Raw genomic sequence first — 15,535 nt, forward strand, 5'->3', positions numbered from 1 at the left:
GGCCAGAGACCTTCCCCTCTGGTGGAACCCACAGTCCAGTTCAACTCCTCTGGTATCAAGTAGGGAGTTGGGGGGAACCCGGGCCCGCCCTCTACTCTGGGTTCCAGCTCAGGGCCCTGTGGATTGCAGCTGTTTACAGCGGCTCCTGTAACAACTGCATGACAGCTACAACTCCCTGGGCTACTTCCCCATGGCCTCCTCCCAACACCTTTTTTATCCTCACCATAGGACCTTCCTCCTGATGTCTGTTAACGCATGTACTTCTCAGTCTTCCAGTAGTACGCCTTCTCACTCTCAGCTTCTTGCTCCCAGCTCCTCGCACATACCACAACCTGAAGTGAGGTCCTTTTTAAAACCCAGGTGCCCTGATTAGCTTGCCTTAATTGATTCTAGCAGCTTCTTGATTGGCTGCAGGTGTTGTAATCAGCCTGTCTGCCTTAATTGTTTCCAGAAAGTTCCTGATTGTTCTGAAACCTTCCCTGTTACGTTACCCAGGGAAAAAGGACCTACTTAACCTGGGGCTAATATATCTCTTTTCGATAACTCTCCGGTAGCCATCTGGTCCAACCCTGTCACAGCACCCACAACTCTTATTTGAAATCTCGAGGAGTTGCTGAGTGCTTGGCACATCAGAAAATCAGGCCGTTTTACTATTACAGTAGAACCTTGATTTTATGACCACCAATCTGATGAACAGCCAGTTACAGGAATCATTTCCCGCCCTTCCCCATGATTGGGGGGAGGAAGTAGAAAATCACAGCATGCATGTGATTTGATGAAGAACAAGTTGACATCCCTTCACATTTTGAGGCCTCAGTGTGTTGGAAAATATTTTGTTGTGGTTTGAAGGACAAGAAGAAAGGAATGCAACGTACACTGTACCTACTGTCATTGTGAGATATTCAATTTTATGAACTTTTCAATGTTATGAACTCTTCAGTCCCCAATTAGTCTGCTGTTTTTGTGTGTAGAAGCCTCAGCCAAGATTGAAGCCACATTGTGCTAGGCATTGTAAATACACGTAGTTCAGCGTTATCAAAATGCTTTCCCGCCTCAAAACAAAATTTTGTCAGGGTTGACACAGTCCCACAGAAAGTTTAGATTTTGATGAAATGACATTTTATGACAGAAAAATGTTCTATCTAAAAAATTTTGACCAGCTGTAATGTTAATAAGCAAATTTAAAAAGTAAAAACCAGGGAAGCAAAGGGAAAGTAAGAGGAGGAGAAAGGGAAGAGTTGGCAAATAATTCCTGCAGTAACCTGGTGAGAAATAAGGGTCCCACTTATCACTTGGTAGAAGACCAGGGAAAGTCACAGCAAATTGCATTATTTTTTTAAACCTCCTTTATAAGTAAAAGATTACCATAATTATTTAAAAGTTGAACAGAACTGATAGTGGACTGAAATAAATGCGATGGCAACTAGAACGGACATAAGCTTCTAGATAAAGCTTCAGTATTTAACTGTCGTGATCCACAACACTATAGTTTACAGTAGTGTCTCTGCAGTATTTTGGGCCATTACTGTAGAATACTGTAGACAGAGGTGGGCAAACTATGGCCTGCGGGTCACGTCTGGCCCGCGGGACCCTCCTGCCTGGCCCCTGAGCTCCTGGCCTGGGAGGCTAGCCCCCCGCCCCCGCTATTCCCCCTCCCACACAGCCTCAGCTCACTGCGCCACTGGCGCAATGCTCTGGGCCGCGGGGCTGCGAGCTCCTGGGGCAGCGCAGCTGCAGAGCCCGGCCTGACCCGGTGCTCTGTCCTGCACGGTGGCGTGGCTGGCTCCAGCCGGGCAGTGCAGCTGTAGCGCCACCAGCCACTGGTGCTCCAGGCAGCACGGTCAGGGGTCAGGAAGTTGGGGGGTTGGATAGAGGGCAGGGGAGTTTGGGGTGGTGGTGGTGGGCAGGGGGATGAATAGGAGTCGGGGTGATCAGAGGGCGGTGAACAGGGGGGTTGAATGAGGGCAGGAGTCCCGGGGGGTCAGTCAGGAAGGAGTGGGGGTTGGATGGGGCGGCGGGGGGCAGTCAGGGGGCAGGGGTTTTGGGGACAGTCAGGAAGAAGGGGTGGTTGGATTGGGCAGGGGTCCAGGGGGGCAGTCAAGAAGGAAAAGAGGGGTTGGATGGGGCAGTGGGGGGCAGTCAGGGTGAGGGTTCCAGGGGCGGTCAGGGGACAGGGAGTGGGGGGGTGTGGATGGGGCAGGAGTCCCAGGGGGCCATCAGGGAACAGGGTGGGTTGGATGGGGCAGGAGTCCTGTGGGGGTCATCAGGAGGTGAGAAGCAGGGGTGGGGGGGTCGGATAGGGGGCAGGGGCCGGGCTATGCCTGGCTGTTTGTGGAGGCACAGCCCCCCCAACTGGCCCTCCATACAATTTCCGAAACCCGATGAGGACCTCAGGCCAAAAAATTTGCCCGCCCCTGCTGTAGACTGTTTTGTTTATGATTTAAGGAAAGCGTGCACTTTGGAAGGAAGAATGCCGTTTCCCTTTTTAGGTGTTCTATTTTCTGAAACCACTCAATTAATTTTAAAAATCATCTTTGTTAGAAAAAGACAATCTTCAGGTCCAAAATGTCAGACTTTGAGGCCAGAAGCGACAACCAGATCATCTAGTCTGACCTGCTGTGTATCACAGGCCACCAAAACCCAGGCATTAAACCCCAACTGAAATTAGACCAAAGTATTAAATCCCTCAGGAGATTAAACTGTCACAGGCAGAGAGTAGGAGGCATGGAGGTGCACCAGGCATGGCAAGGAATTGAGTTAATAAGATATACCCTGGTGATTCTAACACAAAACTGTACCACATGCTGCAGAGGAAGACAACTACCTCCCGCCCCCAGCTCACTGCCAATCTGACCTGGGGAAGATGCCTTCCTAGCTCCACATACGATGGTCAGTTGGACCCTGAGCATGTGAGCAAGAGCCAGCTGGCTAAACAGATAAGAAAATTCTCAGTAACACCTGAGATCAGCAGCCCACCTCATCCAGTGCCCCATCTCCAGCCATGGCCATCTCTGATGCTTTAGAGGAAGGAGATAAACACCAGAATAAAATATGGGGGGGGGGGGGGAATGCCTGCGGGTGACCAGCTGATGCCCTTAAGCCTGATATTTTAGGAACATAAAACATGAACCAGAAGGGAAGCTCAGGGCTGGGAAGCCAGATCCCCTAACCAACCACATCATACAATCCCACTCATAAATTTGTCCAGCTCTCTCTGAAAATTAAGTTGCTTATCCCAGCAATTCCTATTGTGAGGCTGTTCCAGAATGTCACTGTATTTGATTGCCCTTCCGAGAGGCAGCTGCTAATGGGAAGGGCCTAATCACTTGAGTGCTGCATCAGTCAAGTTGACTTAACTGAGCATCAGCCCTAACTGGCGAGACTGGAGGGTGGTATCTGCTTAAAGGGAATATTGGTTACAACTGGAATATACCCACTATAACATTAATAAAAAACAAGTTACACCTTGTTTTCCTAAAGTGATTAAGCTGAAAATACAACAATGTGTGGCAACTCTCAAAATGATATATCTGCATATGGCAATGGTAAAATAATAGATACCGTTTTCGGCTTAACACACCCACCCCTGAGATAGTAGGCAAATACCAGGAAGATAGAATTCCTTTCTTGGGTGCCTCTCACAGCAGTACCCAGACCTGGTTGGTGTTGGACAACTGTTACAGAGTTAAGAGTTTGGTGGCTAAATCCTACCTTCAGTTACAACCATGCAACCCATGCGAGGTTAGAGTTGTGTAACTGAGGGCAGAATTTAGCCCATTGTACCAATTCTAGTTGATAGAGTAAGCTACTACATTTTAAATAGAGACATAGTTAGTACTCCACCACCACAACCAACAAAAAATCCTTCTGCTCCAATATTGGTTAAAAATCAGGAGCTGAGGAGGAAACTGATGGCACAGCACTCTGAAGTTTCCTAGATCACCTCCACAATCCCAGAGTTCCCCACTGTCACACGCACCTTCCCTAGTTCTAGGGCATTATTGTGAAACATAAAACACAACATTTATTATGACATTTATAGTTTGGAGGTAGCACCTCAGGGCCTCAGCCAGAGAACATAGCCTCGTTGTACTAAATACTGTACACAGATATCATTAAAGATGATCCCTCCTAAACAGCTTGTCATCACAAGCTTTTCATTAAAAATGTTGATCAATACATAATGATACGTATGTAGACCTGGATACATGACTGGTTTTTCACTGATAATTTTTTATATATACTTTATTAATTTTCTGGCAATTTAGATTCAAGATGGATACTGTAGCTAAGGCAATTCTGCCTGACGTTAGTTTACTTTAAAAAACTGTTTCCCATCTCCTCCGGGTTGTGCTGTCTAAGCAGCAATGGTGGGTGTCCATGGCATACTGCTGGGCCTAAATTTCAGCCTGGAAACAGCTCTGGGTTGATGCCCCAGTCACGGTATAAGATTCTGCCCCTCTTAGCACAACCCCTTCCTCAGTCACCTGTGTTAAACCAGTTCACACAGGCTCTGTACACATGAGGATGAGCTCACCCATTAATTCCTTCTGCACCTTGATCACTTACAGGTATTTGGATAATTCAGAGACTTTCAGGAGTTCCTAGTTCACATCTGCTTTAGTTCACATCTGTATAAGGAAGAAAAACAAAGAAATGACATTCTAATTACCTCCTGAAAAGTTTACACGTCTGCTCTAGGCCCTAGGGGAAATTTAATTAAGTGCAAAGAATCTGCAGAGGTCTCAGATCACCTCTTCCTCAAAAGGAGCAGGATGTAGTCTTCTGGCTTTTTTAGGTCAATATAGTTTATCTGTTACTTTAAAAGGGGAGAAGAGGAAACACCCTGTGTGTCTTGAGAAAGTAAGGTCTTTACCTGAATGTACAGCATGCCTGAATTGAGCAATAGGTGGGTGCACCATATACTGAGGAGATAATAATGTTTTATATTTCCTCTAAAGACAACCTGCGAAATTCACACAGGGCGTCAAGGCTGATTCCCAACTCTGTCACTCTGAGTGCAGAAGTGGGGCCCGCAAGGATTTTAAAAATTAAAAATTTTAAAAATTAAAACTTGCCACTCTAGGCTTGTATTAAACTCCCAAGGTTACAGCTTTTCTCTGACCTTGGTGTGGTAAATGCTGCCAACACCCAAATGCAAAAAAAACCCTCTTTGAACCCAGGAAGGAGCACTTGGGAATTCCTCCCTGTGGCCTACCCTCAAGCCCTTTCACCCCACCTCCAGGGAAGAGCTGAGAAAGAAAACAAAGGAAATTAGGTTTCAGAGTGGTAGCCGTGTTAGCCTGTATCAGCAGAAAGAATGAGGAGTACTTGTGGCACCTTAGAGACTAACAGATTTATTTGAGCATAAGCTTTCATGGGCTAAAGCCCACTTCATCAGATGCATGTAGTGGAAAATACAGTAGGAAGATATATATATATATATATATATATATATATATATATACACACACAGAAAACATGAAAAAATGGGGATTGCCATACCAGCTCTAACAAGACCAATCAATTAAGGTGGGCTGTTATCAGCAGGAGAAAAAAACCCTTTTTTGTAGTGGTAATCAGGATGGCCCATTTCAAACAGTTGACAAGAAGGTGTGAGTAACAGTAGGGGAGAAATTAGCATGGGGAAATAGTTTTTAGTTAGTGTCATGACTCATCCACTCCCAGTCTTTATTCAAGCCTAATTTAATGGTGTCCAGTTTGCAGATTAATTCCAGTTCTGCTGTTTCTCATTGGAGTCTGTTTTTGAAGTTTTGTTTTTTTGTTGAATAATTGCAACTATTAGATCTGTAATTGAGTGTCCACGGAAGTTGAAGTGTTCTCCAACTGGTTTTTGAATGTTGTAATTCTTGATGTCTGATTTGTGTCCATTTATTCTTTTACGTAGAGACTGTCCAGTTTGGCCAATGTACATGGCAGAGGGGCATTGCTAGCACATGATGGCATATATCACATTGATAGATGTGCAGGTGAACGAGCAATTGAATTAATGGATTCTATACAATATTACTGTATTATAAGAGTGTATAAACTAAGGTCTTTTATGAAAGCTAATGACTCACCAGTGATAATGTCGTTATGAAATGTATGTATTACCACTATCTGAGGACATATGGATACTTAATGATGTTATGTTTTAAATTCTTCAGCAAAACAGGGAGAAAAAGTTTCCGTCCCATACAGGAGAGAAGGCAACTATTTACCTGTCTCCTGTGTAAATTAAGCATGCTGGAATCAAAACAATGGAAACTCCAGTTACATATAGGGGGATGGGAAGCCCATAGGAAGCAAAGAACAAGATGAGGTCATCCTGCCTCTTGAAACAAAGTCATTGAACTTTGGAAGATATGAGCATAGACAGAAGCCACCTTTGGCTTCCATCACTAGACACACAAGGCAACCGAGCTCTTGCAAGCTAAGAAAGATGGGTCTTTCAACCAAGGGTGGGGAGGGGGTGAAGTCTTTGGAACTGAATATAGATGAGAAACCTGCTTAGGAAAAGATCTTTCAGCTTAAGAAGAAAAGGAAAGCCAGCACCTTGTACTTTTGTGGAAGATCCTGACTGAAGGAAGTTAGCCATGGCTGGGAAGAAGAATGAGAAACTGTCTTGAACAAAGCCTGTAACTTGCTAGATTAAGTTTTAGACTTTTAGAAGCATGTTTTCACTTAGATTTGCTGGTAACCCTTTCTAACTATATTCCCTTTAGTTGGCATCACTTAACTTATGTCCTATTGTTAATAACATTTGTTTTATTTTTACTATAAACTAACTCTACGGTGTGTTAACTGGAGTAAGTACACCCTTCCCTTTAAAGTTAATAGGCTGTGATATACTTTTTGGTCTTTAAAGGAACCTTGTTATTTCTCTGAACTATCCAGGAGAGCTCTGAATAATAGCACACAGTTTTGGGAAAATTCGGGACCAGGAGTGTGTTGCGGTCATCTTGCTGGTTGTAACCAAGGCGGCTGGAAGTCTGAGTGGGGCTGTAGTGTGGTAGACAGGGTGCTGGGGTCAGAGCTGCTGAACTAGGGTTGTCTTGCGCACAGACACTGAACGCTTGTAGGCTGGTTGTGAGGATCCCAGGATGGGAACTACAGTAGCAAAGCATTGTAAGGTACCTAGGGTTGTAGGACACATGGTGACAACCTCCCTCTGGTCAGGATAGCACCCGCAGATTCCACCTCAGAGGTGTTGTGAAGATAAATACATTAAAGTTTGTGAAGCAATCAGGTACTATGGTAATGTGGTTTCTGTAAGTATCTTAGACAAGATAAACTATTGTGATTAATAATGTAAAATAACTTGTCTCTACGGCTACCTTGTACTTCCCTGTTTGTCTATTTCGTCATCTGGTGTATATTGTCAGACTGCGCTCTCTGGGGCAGGGCCTTTCTGTGTTATTTGTTAGTACAATGGGGCCCTCATCCCTCTCGGAGGTCCATAGTCTTTAGCATAATAGAAATAGTAAATAATAACAGGAACCAATTAAAAATTTTTTTAGTAGGTCATTGGACTACTGGAGTCTATATATGACTCATTTGATGGGGTTAATTTAGCTTCGGCTCTCCAGTGAGGTAGCAATACTTTTTGGATGGGGGAACTGAAGTGCAGAGGTTAATGGCTTGTCAAGGAAGTCAGTGGCAGAAAATGAAATTGAACTTAGATCTCCTGTGTACCAGTCCTGCAGTCACAAGGCCAGCTGTCCTTCCTGCCATTCATATCAGTAAGCATTTGGTATATTATGCATGGAATAGACAGTGAGAGATTGGGGTGTGAGGCTCTTCCCATTATAAGATCCTGCCCTGTACATCTGCCCGTTAAAGTCAATGGCAATTTGAGGTATGCAGGGAATGCATATTTGGGATGATAAAGATGCACAGGTTGACCACTGTATAATATGAGCTTTGCTAGTAAATCTCGCAAGATCTCTGGTTAGTGTTACACTTCCCAAAAAAAGTTACAGTTAAAATTCATATGTTGAAACTGTTCATAACACAGGCACAGTGGAACTGAACTGAAAGGAGGAGACACATGATCTCCACCCCATCAAATGAGCCATGTATAGACTCCAGTAGTCTAATGACCTACTAAACTGAGATGGAGAAGAATGGAGATGCTAAGATAAGATAGGTTTCAGAGTAACAGCCGTGTTAGTCTGTATTCGCAAAAAGAAAAGGAGTACTTGTGGCACCTTAGAGACTAACCAATTTATTAGAGCATAAGCTTTCGTGAGCTACAGCTCACTTCCTCAGATGCATATCGTGGAACCTGCAGCAGGCTTTATATATACACAGAGAATATGAAACAATACCTACTCCCACCCCACTGTCCTGCTGGTAATAGCTTATCTAAAGTGATCATCAGGTGGGCCATTTCCAGCACAAATCCAGGTTTTCTCACCCTCCACCCCCCCCCCACAAATTCACTCTCCTGCTGGTGATAGCCCATCCAAAGTGACAACTCTTTACACAATGTGCATGACAATCAAGTTGGGCTATTTCCTGCACAAATCCAGGTTTTCTCACATCCTCCCCACCCCCATACACACACAAACTCACTCTCCTGCTGGTAATAGCTCATCCAAACTGACCACTCTTCAAGTTTAAATCCAAGTTAAACCAGAACATCTGGGGGGGGGGGGGTAGGAAAAAACAAGAGGAAACAGGCTACCTTGCATAATGACTTAGCCACTCCCAGTCTCTATTTAAGCCTAAATTAATAGTATCCAATTTGCAAATGAATTCCAATTCAGCAGTTTCTCGCTGGAGTCTGGATTTGAAGTTTTTTTGTTTTAAGATAGCGACCTTCATGTCTGTGATTGCGTGACCAGAGAGATTGAAGTGTTCTCCGACTGGTTTATGAATGTTATAATTCTTGACATCTGATTTGTGTCCATTTATTCTTTTACGTAGAGACTGTCCAGTTTGACCAATGTACATGGCAGAGGGGCATTGCTGGCACATGATGGCATATGTCACATTGGTGGATATGATTGTCATGCACATTGTGTAAAGAGTTGTCACTTTGGATGGGCTATCACCAGCAGGAGAGTGAATTTGTGTGGGGGGGTGGAGGGTGAGAAAACCTGGATTTGTGCTGGAAATGGCCCACCTGATGATCACTTTAGATAAGCTATTACCAGCAGGACAGTGGGGTGGGAGTAGGTATTGTTTCATATTCTCTGTGTATATATAAAGCCTGCTGCAGGTTCCACGATATGCATCTGAGGAAGTGAGCTGTAGCTCACGAAAGCTTATGCTCTAATAAATTGGTTAGTCTCTAAGGTGCCACAAGTACTCCTTTTCTTTTTAAGATAAGATAAACTTCCTTATTGTGCTTAGCTCTGGGATTTTGTAAGCGTTACACAACATAGCGGCAGTCCCTTCCTCATCTGCACTCAGTTGTTTTTTATAAACAGGTCTCCCTACATTGACTTTATATGACATGCAGCACAGTTTTTCAATGTCTTTAATTAACACCTTTAATTTGGGCTTGAATAGGGACTGGGAGTGGCTGGCTCATTACAAAAGCAACTTTGGCTCTCCTGGAATTGACACCTCCTCATCTGTTATTGGGAGTGGACTACATCCACCCTGATTGAATTGGCCCTGTCAGCACTGGTTCTCCACTTGTGAGGTAACTCCCTTCTCTTCATGTGTCAGTATATTTATGCTTGCATCTGTAATTTTCACTCCATGCATCTGAAGAAGTGTTTTTTTTTACCCACGAAAGCTTATGCCCAAATTAATCTGTTAGTCTTTAAGGTGCCACTGGACTCCTTGTTATTTTTGTGGATACAGACTAACACGGCTACCCCCTGATACTTGAAAACTGTTATGTCCCTCCCTCCACCCATTCTTCTCTTCTCCAGATTAAACAAACCCAATTTTTTTTTCAATCTTCTGTCATAGGTCATGTTTTCTAGACCTTTACTTTAAATACAAAAAAGAAGCTTACAAGAAGTGGAAGATTGGACAAATGACCAGGGATGAGTATAAAAATATTGCTCGGGCTTGCAGGAGTGAAATCAGGAAGGCCAAATCACACCTGGAGTTGCAGCTAGCAAGAGATGTTAAGAGTAACAAGAAGGGTTTTTTCAGGTATGTTAACAACAAGAAGAAAATCAAGGAAAGCGTGGGCCCTTTCTGAATGAGGGAGGCAACCTCATGACAGAGGATGTGGAAAAAGCTAATGTACTCAATGCTTTTTTTGCCTCTGTCTTCACGAACAAGGTCAGCTCCCAGACTACTGCACTGGGCAGCACAGCATGGGGAGGAGGTGACCAGCCATCTGTGGAGAAAGAAGTGGTTCGGGACTACTTAGAAAAGCTGGACGAGCACAAGTCCATGGGGCCGGATGCGTTGCATCCAAGAGTGCTAAAGGAGTTGGCGGATGTGATTGCAGAGCCATTGGCCATTATCTTTCAAAACTCATGGTGATTGGGGGAGGTCCCAGATGACTGGAAAAAGGCTAATGTAGTGCCCATCTTTTAAAAAGGGAAGAAGGAGGATCCAGGGAACTACAGGCCAGTCAGCCTCACCTCAGTCCCTGGAAAAATCATGGAGCAGGTCCTCAAGGAATCAATTCTGAAGCACTTAGAGGAGAGGAAAGTGATCAGGAACAGTCAGCATGGATTCACCAAGGGCAAGTCATGCCTGACTAATCTAATTGCCTTCTATGACGAGATAACTGGCTCTGTGGATGAAGGGAAAGCAGTGGACGTGTTGTTCCTTGACTTTAGCAAAGCTTTTGACATGGTCTCCCACAGTATTCTTGCCAGCAAGTTAAAGAAGTAGGGGCTGGATGAATGGACTATAAGGTGGATAGAAAGCTGGCTAGATTGTTGGGCTCAACGGGTAGTGATCAATGGCTCCATGCCTAGTTGGCAGCCGGTATCAAGTGGAGTGCCCCAGGGGTCAGTCCTGGGGACAGTTTTGTTCAATATCTTCATAAATGATCTGGAGGATGGTGTGGTTTGCATCCTCAACAAGTTTGCAGATGACACTAAACTGGGAGGAGTGGTAGATACGCTGGTGGGTAGGGAAAGGATACAGAGGGACCTAGACAAATTGTAGGATTGGGCCAAAAGAAATCTGATGAGGTTCAACAAGGACAAGTGCAGACTCCTGCACTTAGGACGGAACAATCCAATGCATCGCTACAGACTAGGGACTGAATGGCTCGGCAGCAGTTCTGCAGAAAAGGATCTAGGGGTTACAGTGGACGAGAAGTTGGATATGAGTCAACAGTGTGCCCTTGTTGCCAAGAAGGCCAATGGCATTTTGGGATGTATAAGTAGGGGCATTGCCAGCAGATCGAGGGACGTGATCGTTCCCCTCTATTCGACATTGGTGAGGCCTCATCTGGAGTACTGTGTTCAGTTTTGGGCCACACACTACAAGAAGGATGTGGAAAAATTGGAAAGAGTCCAGCGGAGGGCAACAAAAATGATTAGGGGACTGGAACACATGACTTATGAGGAGAGGCTGAGGGAACTGGGGATGTTTAGTCTATGGAAGAGAAGAATGAGGGGGGATTTGGTAGCTGCTTTCAACTACCTGAAAGGGGGTTCCAAAGAGGATGGCTCTAGACTGTTCTCAGTGGTAGCAGATGACAGAACAAGGAGTAATGGTCTCAAGTTGCAGTGGGGGAGATTTAGGTTGGATATTAGGAAAAACTTTTTCACGACGAGGGTGGTGAAACACTGGAATGCGTTACCTAGGGAGGTGGTGGAATTTCCTTCCCTAGAAGTTTTTAAGGTCAGGCTTGACAAAGCCCTGGCTGGGATGATTTAGTCGGGGACCAGTCCTGCTTTGAGCAGGGTGTTGGACTAGATGACTTCCTGAGGTCCCTTCCAACCCTGATATTCTATGATTCTATGATTTTACTCATTTTTGTTGCTGTTCTCTGGACTTTCTCCAATGTGTCCACATCTTTCCTGAAATGTGGTGCCCAGAACTGGATACAATACTCCTGTTCCTAATCAGCATGGGGTAGAGCAGAAGAGTTACTTCTTGTGTCTTGCTTACAACACTCCTAGTAGTACAGTACATCCCAGAATGATGTTTACTTTTTTTGCAACAGTATTACACTGTTGACTCCTATTTAGCTTGCAGTTCACTATGACCCCCGTATCTCTTTCCTCAGTACTCCTTCCTAGGCAGTCATTTCCCATTTTGTATGTGTGTAACTGATTGTTCCTTCCTAAAGTGGAGTACTTTGCATTTGTCCTTATTGAGTTTCATCCTATTTATTTCAGACCATTTCTCCAGTTTGTCCAGATCATTTTGAATTATAATCCTATCCTCCAAAGCACTTACAACCCCTCCCAACTTGGTATCATCCACAAACTTTAGAAGTGTACTCTGTATGCCATTATCTGAATCACTGATGAAGATATTGAACAGAACTGGACTCAGAACTGGTCACTGCAGGACCCTACTCGTTATGCCCTTCCAGCTTGACTGTGAACCACTGGGAATGATTTTGCAAACAGTTATGCACCCACCTTATAGTAGCTCCATCTAAGTTGTATTTCCCTAGTTTGTTATGAGAAGGTCATGCGAGACAAATATCAAAACCCTTACTAAAGTCAAGATATACCACGTCTACCACTTACCCCCTATCCACAAGGTTGTTACCCTGTCAAAGAAATGTATTAGGTTGGTTTGACACAATTTGTCCTTGACAAATCCATGCTGACTGATACATATCACCCTATTATCTTCTAGGTGTTTGCAAATTGATTGCTTAATTATTTGCTTTATTATCTTTCTGGGTACTGAAGTTAAGCAGACTGGTCTGCAATTCCCCGCGCTGTCCTTATTTCCTTTTTTTTATAGGTGGGCACTATATTTGCCCTTTTCCAGTCCTCTAGAATCTCTCCCATCTTCCATGGTTTTTCAAAGATAATCATGAATGTCTCTCATATCTACTCAGTCAGCTCCTTGAATATTCTAGGATGTATTTCATCAGGCCCTAGTGACTTTGAAGATATTTAACTTGTCTCAGTAATTTTTAACTTGTCCTTTCCCTATTTTAGCCTCTGATCCTACCTCATTTTCACTGGCATTCACTATGTTAGATGTCCCATGATTACTAACCTTTTTGGTGAAAACTGAAACAAAAAGAGTCATTTAGCACTTCTGCCATTTCCACATTTTCTGTTACTGTTTCCCCCTCCTCATTGAGTAATGGGCCTATCCTGTCCTTGGTCTTCCTCTTGCTTCTAATATGTAGTAATGTATAATAATATTTCCTTTTCAATTTTAGGTGACTCAGGAATGTGAAAATAATTAACTATTGGCCTTCTGCTCCATGCAATCAATTTTAGATTTCTACAGCATGGATTAATTAAGGGCCAATTTTCAACAAGGTATTGCCCACGTTAGGTCCATTATTTTTGGTAGGGAACATTCTTGGAGCAAAGGAAGCTATACAGCCGATATACTCATTGCTTAAGTGCTGTGATCTGAATTTAGCAGTCAGCATTTTGTGACTGTGCTTCAACTTTCACCTCCCCTAGATGGAGTGTGTGATGAGAAGAGACATTATGATTAACTTAGGAATGTGTGAGAGTTTTCTCAGTTATCCTCTTACCATAAAAGGAAACCAAACTAAACTCCATCTTTAAAATGTATGTAGATTCTGCAAAACCTTTGTATGCAACTCCTGTTGTACTCAATGGTACTTTCATATGCAGAAGGTTTGCAGTATAGGGTCTATAAAAGGGTATTTCTTATTTGTTCTATCATGTAGAGAATCTTTAAATACTGACAGCATGTATCATTTGGGGCTTTTGAAGACACAGAGGTGCACAATGAGTCTGCTTGATGTTAAACACAAGGGTTTCAAGGAAACCTTACTGCATCACTGAGTACTGCAGTGTTATACTAACCAAAAAACGGGAGCTTCTAGGATGTTAAAAGAAAATTCACAATGAACACTAACCCTGTTTATGAACATGACTAGAAAAAGTAGAAAAATACAGGTAGAGAGAATCATGTTCCAAACTGATTTTAGATACAGAACAGGTCCCTCTTCAGACCTACCATCAAAGCATCCACAACACATAAAAAGTGAGAGGGAAGAAATCTCGGCGTTTGTCTACATGGCTCCACAGTCCGGTCTATGGGAGTGTAAATTGTAGCGAACTCTAAAGTGTTCCCCATATACACCCTGCCATGAAGAGGTACCTAGTTTGTGTTTATGTAGTCCTGTTTCAAACAGAATTCTAGCTTTCTTTGGCCCTCTGACTTGCAGACTCGGTAAAACAGCTTTAGCTGCAGAGTGTTATCGTCACAAACACTGGAAAACTCTAATATCTGGTTAATAGTGTTTGTTGGCTTGGCTCTGGCAGGGTGGTTTCTGCACAAAGATCTGTGATTAAATGCTGCCCAAAAGGTGACCATCTGGGATGGTCCAGGTAGGAAGGGGGAGGTGGCTCAAGATGGTCACCCAACGGCTTCCACTTAAGGGTATGTAAGAGACTGCCCAGAACTATTAGCTCTGACAACTCTTGTTTGATCCCTCCCCCACCCCCCAAGCCTTGAACTGCTTGAACAGGGGATGCCAAAATCCTCTGAGACTTGAAGAAGCTTCTCGGAGAGCAAAGAATGCTGGTAGGATTTAGGACACATTCCCTCAGGGGCAACGAGACTGAGAAAACACAAAAATAGGAACCCATGAGGGCATCTGAAAAAAATTAAGCCTTCCAGGGTCATCCTTATAGGACACTAGTATTTAGATAAGATAGACATCTCTACAGATTGCTTGTTTAAAACCCTCTTCTCCAATGCTTTGTTCCAACTTCTAAAGAAAAATACTTTGTTTTAAGAAGGATACTGGTCATTATCGTTGCTCAGTTTTCCAAAGAGAAGAAATGCAGTGTCCCAAGCCCATTTTGGCTTATAGGGTGATGAGTGGTTGTCATTACCAGGGTAGTGACTCTATGTCCTGATCTAGGAGTGAGAGAATTATGGGATTCTACCCTGAGAAGGCAAGAGGACCAAAATCTGATGCGACTGTTCTCAGAGAGACCAGAAAAGGATGGAGTTGCAACGACCCCTGTAACTGTGAAAGTTATCAATCACACAGGGTCTGTGTAAGTCCTGGCCCAGAATGCACAGTCTTGGGACAGATCACTGATGCTAGTAAAGGTGGGCCAAATTTCTGACAACACATTTGACTATTACTTCATGCTCTCCAGTAGCTTGCCATTGCTTTAGGATCCACATTCAAAGCCCTTTGTGGTTTGGACCAGCCTAGCTCAGAGACTGTCTGTTAATTTGCAGCTCATTAAGGCAAGTGCAGTCATTGAAGGCAAACCCTGTCAATGCTGTAGATAAAGTAAGATATTCTTGGATCCTTACAATGGAACACACTCTCTGAAGAGATAAGAACACTAGGGCAGTCCATTTTCAAAGCCTTGATCATGGACACCCCTTTGCAAGAAGCCTACCTGCAATAACAGCAATGGAAGAAGGAATAGGTGACAGAGAAAGATTCACAGTC

The sequence above is a fragment of the Lepidochelys kempii genome, chromosome 2 (assembly GCF_965140265.1).
Source record: "Lepidochelys kempii isolate rLepKem1 chromosome 2, rLepKem1.hap2, whole genome shotgun sequence".
Classification (NCBI taxonomy): Eukaryota; Metazoa; Chordata; order Testudines; family Cheloniidae; genus Lepidochelys; species Lepidochelys kempii.